This window comes from Canis lupus, chromosome 3 (assembly GCF_011100685.1).
Source record: "Canis lupus familiaris isolate Mischka breed German Shepherd chromosome 3, alternate assembly UU_Cfam_GSD_1.0, whole genome shotgun sequence".
Taxonomy (NCBI): domain Eukaryota; kingdom Metazoa; phylum Chordata; class Mammalia; order Carnivora; family Canidae; genus Canis; species Canis lupus.
In genome coordinates, this window is record NC_049224.1 from 10934321 (window position 1) to 10944608 (window position 10288).

Here is a 10288-nt window from a genome sequence, read left to right on the forward strand (position 1 = left end):
CTGTCTATTGCTTTTATCATGACACTCAACTGAATTCTTGTCTTAACCAACTTCACGTGGCAGAGAAAATCCACAAGTTACACAGAAAGGTCCATGCAGTTAGTTATTTCAGAAGTCCTCATTTTCTTCTACGTGACTCACCGTAACAATTTACTGTTATTCCTGCCTCAGCCCCCGCTACAATCAGTGTATCCTACACACTGTTGTCAGATGAATCTTATAGCAGCAGTTTTCTTATAATGAAAACTAAACATGCAAGTGTTGAATTCCAACCGTTTCTGTTCATTTGCGTGACTCAGAAAGTTACAGAAATCCCCCTGACGTTTGCAATCCCAATCTATAAAAAGATAACGAGGTGGGTTTTCAGCCACAAATTTGCATTTCATTGTCTGCTACTGTATTGTAATTGTTTCTCCTCTTCCAGAGGAGGTGAGGTTAAGCTCTATCAACAGAGGGTGCTGCTAGAGGGACACCAGAGGTAGGAGTTTCTCTTCCTGGTGCTGCTGAGCCTCTCTCCCAGGCTCCTGGAGGGCCTAGGACTTTAGTGGCACCCAGATATCAAGAGGCAGCCAATAGCACCTCTGGGCAAACAGTAGGCAGCACTTTTCTAGGAGTGGCTCCCTTGGTACACAGCTGAGCACCTCTGCAAGAGGTATGACCATCTCCGCACACCCTTGTGAATAGCTTTCCCCCACCCCCCTTGGCTTTGCAGGGCGTTCTGAGGCTCAGAACTTTTCCATGGGCAGCTTCACCATCAGCCCAAAGGAGGATTCCCAGAGGGACTATTTTGCAAAAACATCAACCAACTTCACCATCCAGTGGGCCATGGTTGCAACTTTCCAAAAAGGTCCGCATCTCAGTGCCATGGAAGGAAATCATCCAGATTCGCCTCCTGGTTGGGTACTGGATGTCAGCCCTCACTAGGAGTAGAAGCTTCTGCCTATATTCACTATTCTAAAATTCTTTAGCTTTCTTTCCCCCTAACTAGCCAATCCCATATTACAGTTATTTTCCATGTTGAATTACTGTGTGATTTTTGTCTCCCAATTAGAACCTGGTTAATACAGCAGCAGTACCCATTGCCATAGGATTATTAATTGAAATGAAGGATATAAATTGCGAAGTACAGTAATACACTAATGGCAAAAGCGCTTAGTAAATTGTAACTGCGAATAACATTATTGGAATTTAATCCTGATAATGATAATTCCTAATGAGCCAAATTGGAGAATTCACCATTTTGCAAACACACTTGTTTCTTATCTCTGTGTCTTTGCTCAGGCTAATACCTCTGGTTAGATTGTCTTTGAAACGATTCTTCAAGATTCAGAATCTCTGGAAAAATATCAGAATTCTCATCTCAGGCCATTCAGCCCAAGTACCGGGAAACCTTGATTTTAAAGCAAATGCTCTGGGTAGAAGTAGATCCATTTCAATCTAATAAACACGGTTTTAGCATTTTTCTATACACCCAAAGTTATGAGGTAGCTTTCTGTCCTCAAGTCACTCACATCCCATTGGTATATACAAGATCGATGACAAAGAACTATAAGGTAATTCTGATATGCTTAGAAGTTTATTTACAAGGCACTTAAATGGGTGTGGAAAATTGATCTTGTTTTATCTATTACTGATTTTACTAAGTTGTAGATCACCAAAACTGTTAAACTTGCCCGACATGCTAAAATGTTTTAAGTTTCCTAAAATGCTTGGCCTCTTGTCTATCCAAGCAACACTCCACTCTACAATCACCCCCACCCCAGGAAGGCATCTTTGATTGTTAAAGAGGGCATCTAGGTTTGACTTTACAGCTTTGGCAGAAGGGAAATGTCCTCGCCTTATCCTGGTTCCGTGTCTGCGTTGATTGGTGTTTCTCAGGTGTCATTACAGGAGCCCCCATCTTTGGGCCATATGTTGGTTCCTGCTGGTCAACTTCTGCCTAAAATAACTTGTGCTTTTTGTCCCTGTGAACAGTTAGATCTCAGGGAGATCTCATGTCTGACTGAGCCCTACTATGGTACCACTCACTGGCACTGCAGACATACTCCGATTCTCTTCTTTGTTGACCACCACAGGTCCCTGGACTTCGTCTCACAGAAAGCCAGTGTTGTGGGGGTGTCCTGGGTCTGATGCATGGCATGCTCACAGACTCCCAGTTACGTACTAAGTATTAGCCCTGATGCGAGACATGGAGGAAACTCTGGTACCCCAGAACCAAAGAGAACTAAGATTACCTCCAACTGCTCAATAGGTCCTTCCCACCTGACTGTGTTCTCTGAAGAACTGCCCAGGGTCAATTCCAGACCACAGCATGTTACCAGTTGTCTGTGCCAGTGTCCCTAAACAGGAAGAGGAGCCACAGGGTTCCCAGCCTCAACTTCTCCCTCTGACAACTGCAGTCCCATTGATCCAGGATTTCATTTCAGAGGAATGACAGTGAGAGTCCCACATCCCAACCACATGTCTCCTATACTTCTGCTTTCTGTTGTCTCCATAATTCCCTGGAGCCAGGAAAAGAAGATTTTAATCTCCTTCTCCTTTCCTGCCACAGATTTCACCTACATTGTATTTTTCCTTTTTCAGCTCATTCCACACAGGTAAGCCTTATGGCAGGCAGGGAATCTGGCTCACTACTAAAGACATTTACATCGTTTTTGTCTTCCAAGATAGTTGAATTATGAAATTCCCTTTACAATATTTCCTGAAGACTATAAATTCTTGATGTTCCCTGTTCTCTTCAGAGGGGATGTCCTAAGTTGCCTTCAAATTCTCTCCTTCAGGAGGGCTTACTTCATTGACTCAATCACATTTGGGCATAAGGCACTAACTCATGAAACTGTCCTTTCTGTGTGTGTGTGTGTGTGTGTGTGTGTGTGTGTGTAGTAAAAATATTTAACCTGTTTTTTTGAGCCCAAAATTGATTTAGCAACCTATGTCCCCCTCTTCATGTTCTGCTAGCAGTAGCAACTTCATTTTACTGATTGGATGCCTAGACTACATGTACTGATAAAGAATAATTTGGATGCAGAATCCGTAAGAAATGTGTTTCCAGTAGTTAAAAATGCTGCAGCCCCACTTCTGAGGTACGCAAATCAAGAAGTACTTAAAGACTCCAACACAATCCCCAGAATACTTCCATCCAAACTGTGAAAGGAGATGACCTAAAAGGACTCTGAAAGATCCAAAGGAGATACTGAGTTAACTTGGGGGGAAGGGATGTCCTTGAACTCAGACATCACTTCTCATTTATGTCTGTATTCTTCCCAACATCTCACATAGCTCCTCTCACACTGTAACGACACCCAACTATTTGTTGAACTGAACTTAGCAGAACTGGTACGTCACACTCAGTTTCATACTGAAAAACTAAAACTTAGAGTTACTCACTTATCCCTTGGTAAAATGAAAGCATACTCCTCAGCAAAATCTTCTCATGAAATCTCAGGCAGAACCTGAGATGTTTTGGACAGCTGGGTTTATTTTTATTTCTACTGAAAATGAATGCACTTAAATCTAAAAGCTAAGTGGTTGCCACTATGTTTAGTTTCTACACACCATTTCATCAACATTTTTCATGAACTATTGCTTTTATTTGCTTTCCAGTGAAGGGAGTCTGGGTATTTCTGTGATTGAAAAAAGAGAAGAGAAGTCATTGTTGCATAGATAGTTCCAAAAAAGCTGCTTTCCCTGACTGATTCTGTAGTCACAACAAGCATATCGCTGCGGGTAGTCTGAGGCTGAAATTCAGCTTGAGGGAGAGTAAATCAATGATTCACTTTAAGGAAAAATAACTAGCTTTAGGCAAAAAATTAAAATTCAGGACAATAAATGAAAGTGTATGCCATGTTCAGAAATTATATTAGTGACCCAACAAAGAGCTGGGAAATTCAACACTGTCCTAGCCTTGCCTTTATTTGCTCTAAAGTGTTTTGTATGTTTTTTTATAAAGTCATCTAAGCTTTCTTTGTCTAAAGCAGGGCTGTAAACTTAGCAGAAAAATGCAGTATCCCAAAAAGCAATTTAGTTAAAACTCTGTCACACTGATCAGAACGGATCGTCTATGCAGGAACCCAACAGGCAGGATTGAACTATATCAGTTCCACACCACGGAAATAGACTGAGCTGATTACAGATACGCTAGAAATGGTCTTCGGAATAATTTAATTAAAGTATTTGTGTACAGTTGTGAAATACATAAAAAGAAGTCAGTAGACTCACATGTTTAATGTAGATTGTAATAATGTCTTGGAATAAATGGAGAAGCACGTCCTTGAAGCAGCATAAAGAAGTAGTAGAATTAATAAATGGAGAAGCACATGCTTTTTGCAGGATGAAGAAGTCGAATTACTTTTATATTACAAGCAATATAAATTAGGCATCAGGGAAAAGAATATAGATGAGTTAAAAAAAAGTACTGGCTTTTCTTTTGGACTAACTTGAGTATGTTGCTGAAATTGGCAAAAATTCAAGTTAGATTTTCTTGATGAAACTGAAGGCATAGGGGCATTCATGCATTGCTGGAAGGAATGCAAAATGGTACAACCATTGTGAAAGGGAATTTGGCAATATTCAGCAAAATCATAAATGCTCTAATCTTTGATATAGCCATATCTTCTCCTAGAAAAGTATCCTAAAGATATCATGCAAATTAGAAAGATATATGCAACTATCTGTGAATTAGACCATAACAATTTATAATAGTAAAAGATTAGAACTAACTCTTAATAGAAACTTGAGGGGTGCAGAGGCTTCTGGGAGCATAAAAGATGACAACAGCAGCTAGGCCAACTTTTGAACCTGAGAGAGGTGGGAGAGGAAAAGGAGAAGGTGATTTGAGCCAACTCTCTAAGCAGTATTCAAGTAGAGACCTACCTTCTCATAAAAAGATAAAATATACACAAACTACTCAGGATGCCCCTGAAGAGGTTAGCAACCATTACTTCAGGAGGGAGCTGGAAGAGAGAGAGCGAGCTGCTGCAAGAGAAAAAAATAGAGACCGTCCAACAAGAGAACATACAACCTCCTCGTCGGTATCAAAGAGCCTCGGTTAAACCAGATTCCTGCTGCCAACCTTGCTGCAGATGATCCTCTAACAGATGAGGAAGACGAGGATGAAGATTTCGAAGAGGAGAGTGATGATGATGACACTGCAGCTCTTCTTGCAGAACCAGAAAAAATTAAAAAAGAAAGAGCTGAAGAGCAGGCCAGGAAGGAACAAGAACAGAAAGCTGAAGAAGAAAGAATACGTATGGAAAACATTTTGAGTGGAAACCCTCTCCTTAATCTCACTGGTCCATCCCAGCCTCAGGCCAACTTCAAAGTTAAAAGAAGGTGGGACGATGATGTTGTTTTCAAGAACTGTGCAAAAAGGTGTAGATGATCAGAAGACAGACAAAAGATTTTTAAATGATACACTGTGATCTGAATTTGACAAAAAGTTCATGGAGAAATATATTAAATAATGCAGTTTTATGTGCTTAATTCAAGACTAAGGTGTAAAAAAAAGAAACTTGAATAAGTTATTTCATAATCATATAACAAAATACACATATTTATAAAAGTAATAATGATTAACTAGTATATATTGCTACGGAGTAATTGTTAGTATGTATTTCTAATAAGTTGGCAAAGGAGAGAAAATTTCCATAGTATGCTACCATTCATCTAAAACTAGTATTGTTCTAATTATATTAATATTGCTATCTTTTTATTTTTTATTTTATTTTTTATTTTTTTTATTTTTTATTTTTTTATTGCTATCTTTTTAAAATGGAAGACTAACTCATCAATATTTTTAAATCCTTAGGAATGTATTAATTTTGAAAAACATCACTGATAACTTATGGAAGATGCCATATAATTAACTTATTATTTTATAAAATTGGATGATGGAAAAATATCAAGCATTAATTGCTTTTTTTTATGGATTGTAACTCAAAGTAACAAAAAATTAATGGGGGAAATTTTCTCTTCATAAATGTATTGAGGCCAATAAAGAAAAAGAATTAGAATATCATGATTTTGCAATCATTGATGAAATAATTACAGCTGCCAAAAGAAGAAAAATCACACAATGGGTCCTTTATAATGTAAGTAATCATTATCACCTATAGAAGGAATCTTTAAAAGTATAAAACCCTTTACCTAATGAAACCTCTAAATTGACCAGCATAACATCTTTTTTTTTTTAAGATTTTATTTATTTTTTTTTAATTTTTATTTATTTATGATAGGCACACAGTGAGAGAGAGAGAGAGAGGCAGAGACACAGGCAGAGGGAGAAGCAGGCTCCATGCAGGGAGCCCGACGTGGGATTCGATCCTGGGTCTCCAGGATCATGCCCTGGGCCAAAGGCAGGAGCCAAACCACTGCGCCACCCAGGGATCCCCGACCAGCATAACATCTTAAATAACAAAGAAGGATGCCCACAGACTATAAGCAATTTTGTCAAGCAATACTGTTATTTCAATATTGAACTGCAAAAAAATAAATAGGCGAAAGGAAGCCCTAAGTTCATATAGAGCAATTGCATGAACCAATTTCAATGCATCAAGCTTACTGTAATCATAGTCAAAGATAGTAAAAGAAAAGAAGAAACAGAAATTTGAGCTTCTTTTATTTAATAATATTAAGAACTTATTTTTTAAGGATGATGGTGGCATTATTGGTAATTTCTTTAATAATTTTTAATTATTAGATATAAGTAATCTAAGCATCTGCTTCAAAACGAAATAGAGATAGATGGATGGAAAGTAGGGTGATGAAATAAGATTGCCCAAGAGTTGATAATTGCTTAAACTTAAGCGCAATGGGCACCTAAGAGTTCATTATACTATTATTTTGGGGTTTGCATATGTTTGAAAATTTTCATAAAATAAAAATTAATGTTGGTATAGATGATGAACCCTCTAATCTGGACAAGCTGTCTGTCATGCCTGAATAGCATCTCCTGTAAAAGGAGATACTGTTTTTAGAAGGTGGTTATTTGATAGGCTAGATCAAATAATGCTCTTGTTATGCCTTAACCAAAGTCCACTCAATATAGATCTTTGGCATCTGACATCGAACTTAACATAAACCTTCATGTTTCATACAATGTTAATACTACCTCATAGGTCAATAGAAAAACAAAAGCAGAGAAACTTACGCACATGTTATGATCACTCATGTCAAGACAGAATGCTAAACCTCAAATTGAAATATTATTTTATAATAGTTTAAAATTCACAAATGTACTTGAAAATTACTCAAAATGTATTTGTTTTTTAAAAGATTTTATTTATTTATTTATTTATTTATTTATTTATTTATTCATGAGAGACACACAGAGAGAGAGGCAGAGACATAGGCAGAGGGAGAAGCAGGCTCCACGCAGGAAACCTGACAGAGGACTCGATCTGGGACCCTGGGATTACACCCTAAGGCAAAGATGCTCCACTGCTGAGCCACCCAGGCACCCAAATTACCCAAAATTTAAAGACGCTTTCTACATCATGTAAAACTTGACAAATGAAGAAAAGAAGCAAGAACCATGAGTAGCAAAAATTTACTTGTTGCGTTTAGCTATATCATTTTGCAAAGTTCGTATTTGTATCTCTGAGAATTATCTGAGAGTTTTTATAAACACCAAAGCTGTGTATGAGGCACAAACTTTCGATGTAAGCTTTACTCCTGTAGGAGAAAAGGTACCGAATGCCTCTGAAGTACAACATGTATTTCAAGCTAGCTCATTGTACCATCCTTAAAGAATGTAACTCTGGGGCTTGTTAGGAGGGATTGGAACTGTCAGAAAATTTTAATGGGCATGGAGACAACAGCAGGGCAGATTGTGGCTCACCTTGTGACATTTTCACAACAGCTCATCATAATTATAGATGTAAAAGGTGCTTGGTCAGTCAATTCCATAAATTATTGGCAGAAATGCCAAGCAATATCCTGCTGTACCTCCCTCGAGTGACCTGAAGCCGGATGCTATTCTATATTTTCCATCGATCATTTTGATAGACAGTCACAATTTCGTTTTAAACTAAAATCTTTCTCATTTCCTGTGACCTCAAGCCACACACACACACACAGACACATACACACACACACACCCTACTTCACCATTTAAAAATCAAAAGAATGACTCCTCCAAGATTATTTTATTTTAAAACGATAAAAATAGTAATAGCTAAAGAAAAAAAATGGTGTGTACTCAGTGTCCTGCTGAAATCACCTCAGAAATGGGCCAGGTAGGGGTAATGACATTTTGGTTTTGCCACTTGTAGGAGAATATGAATTTTTGACAACTCTTTAGCTTTCCCTTTTGTCTAATGTTCATGTAGGTCTTTACTGTAGCAACCAGTTGCAGTTAAGTTTCCTAGTTTTAGAGAGGAAGGATGGGCTATTTTTAGGAGGAAGTATAGCCCACCAGAAGGGTCAGAACTAAGAAGTAGACAGGTCTGTGCTGGACCAAAAGGTTCTGAGCAGGGCAAGGTGGGAGTCAAATTAAAAGGTGGGGTAAGGGCAGCCCAGTGGCCCAGCGGTTTAGCGCCGCCTTCAGCCCAGGACCTGATCCTGGAGTCCCTGGATTGAGTCCCACATCGGGCCCCCTGCATGGAGCCTGCTTCTCCCTCTGCCTGTGTCTCTGCCTCTCTCTCTGCATCTCTCTGTGTCTCTCATGGATAAATGAATAAAATCTTTTTAAAAAAAAAAAGGTGGGGTACACCCAACTTTGCCCCATAACTAGTTGGGTCTCATAACCAGGCAAGCAATAAGCAACGTCTTGGCAAAGGACATCTGAGGCTAGAAGACTAAGTCATTAAATAGACCAGATGCAGAGGCACCTGTAAGTGACATATCCAGTGGCCTGTTTGCCTAATAAAGGCTGGGAATGAGGTAGTAATGTTATAATTGTGCTGAAGGTGAACTGTCATAGATTTTTTTTAGTTTTCCTCTTTCCCAGTCTCAAGTTGAAAATGTAGTTTATTAAGAAGAGGGAGGGAGGGAAAGAAAAAAACTGTAAACAAAACAAAACATGATAAACAAATATGGATGAAGTCATTAAAGGAGAAAAATGGAAACAAAGACAAAAGACAAATAGGTATTTCCAGACAGAACTATAAAATTTATAGACACTTTGTTTACAGAATTAACAGACTCTGTGATAAATGTTTAATACACATTATATCTTTAATCTTCTCAATGCATTTAATGAAATTGTCATATTTTTATAGGAAATTATTTAGGCTTAGAGAAGTTCCATGATTTGCAGAAGATCATGCAACAAGTTAGTAATGATTCTAGAATTTCAAACAAAGCCATCTGACTCTAAAGGTGGCCTCTTTATCACTCTTCTTTGTAGAATTCAGTGAAGACAGCTATCAATATATGATGTTTAAAATTTTAGTAGTATGGCAAAAGTTAATGTAAAGCCAAAACAGATACTAAATTTAGCATAAAAATACAGAAATAAAAAAAATACAGAAATACATTAAGTTACATACAAAAAGGTGACAATTTGTTAAAACACTACTAGTTGTATTGTCTACGGTGATTTTAAGGCTCTTTAATTCTCTTTCTAATTTATATTTTTCCTAATTTTTAAAAATTTACTAGAATGACCTTCCTCACTTTTATAATAATGAAAAAATATGCAGCAATTTGTCCGATGTCTCTAAATTACATTCACTTAGATCAATTTCAATTGATGCAATGCTACCATTTCTCAATTTTATTTATTTACTTACTTATTAAATTTATTAAAGTTCACTACTTATTTTATCCAAGCTCAAACCAGTCTTTTTGGAAGCCTTTTGATTTAAATATAGAAATTTATTCCCAAATCTATATTGTCCCTTTATCTCCTCAGCAAGTCTTATTCTCTCTTAGAAACATTCTTTTCTCCAATTCAGTATGTCTAAGATCAAAATCAACTTTTTTTTTAAGATTTTATTTATTTATTCATGAGAGACACAAAGAGACAGAGGCAGAGGGAGAAGCAAGCTTCCTGCAGGGAACCTGATACGGGACTCGATCCCTGGACTCAGGATCACGCCTTGGGCCAAAAGCAGATGCTCAACCGCTGAGCCACCCAGGCACCCCCAAAATCAACATTTTTAAAACCAGTATCATTATATGTCTCAAGGTCCCTAATGCTGGTCATTACCTAATGCAAAAGCACTGGGACAATTTTAAAGAAAAAAAAACTTAATCCTTTGACATTCAACCAGTCTTTTTTTTTTTTTTTTTTTCACAATTTCATTCATTTTATTACAGTAATTGCTTCAGAAATGAGCAAAAGCTA

At 37.6% G+C, this 10288-nt stretch overlaps 1 pseudogene; it reads left to right on the forward strand.

The window, feature by feature from the left end:
* Positions 1–4752: 4752 nt before the first annotated feature.
* LOC100685686 lies at positions 4753–5462 on the forward strand (annotated as a pseudogene).
* Positions 5463–10288: the final 4826 nt, after the last annotated feature.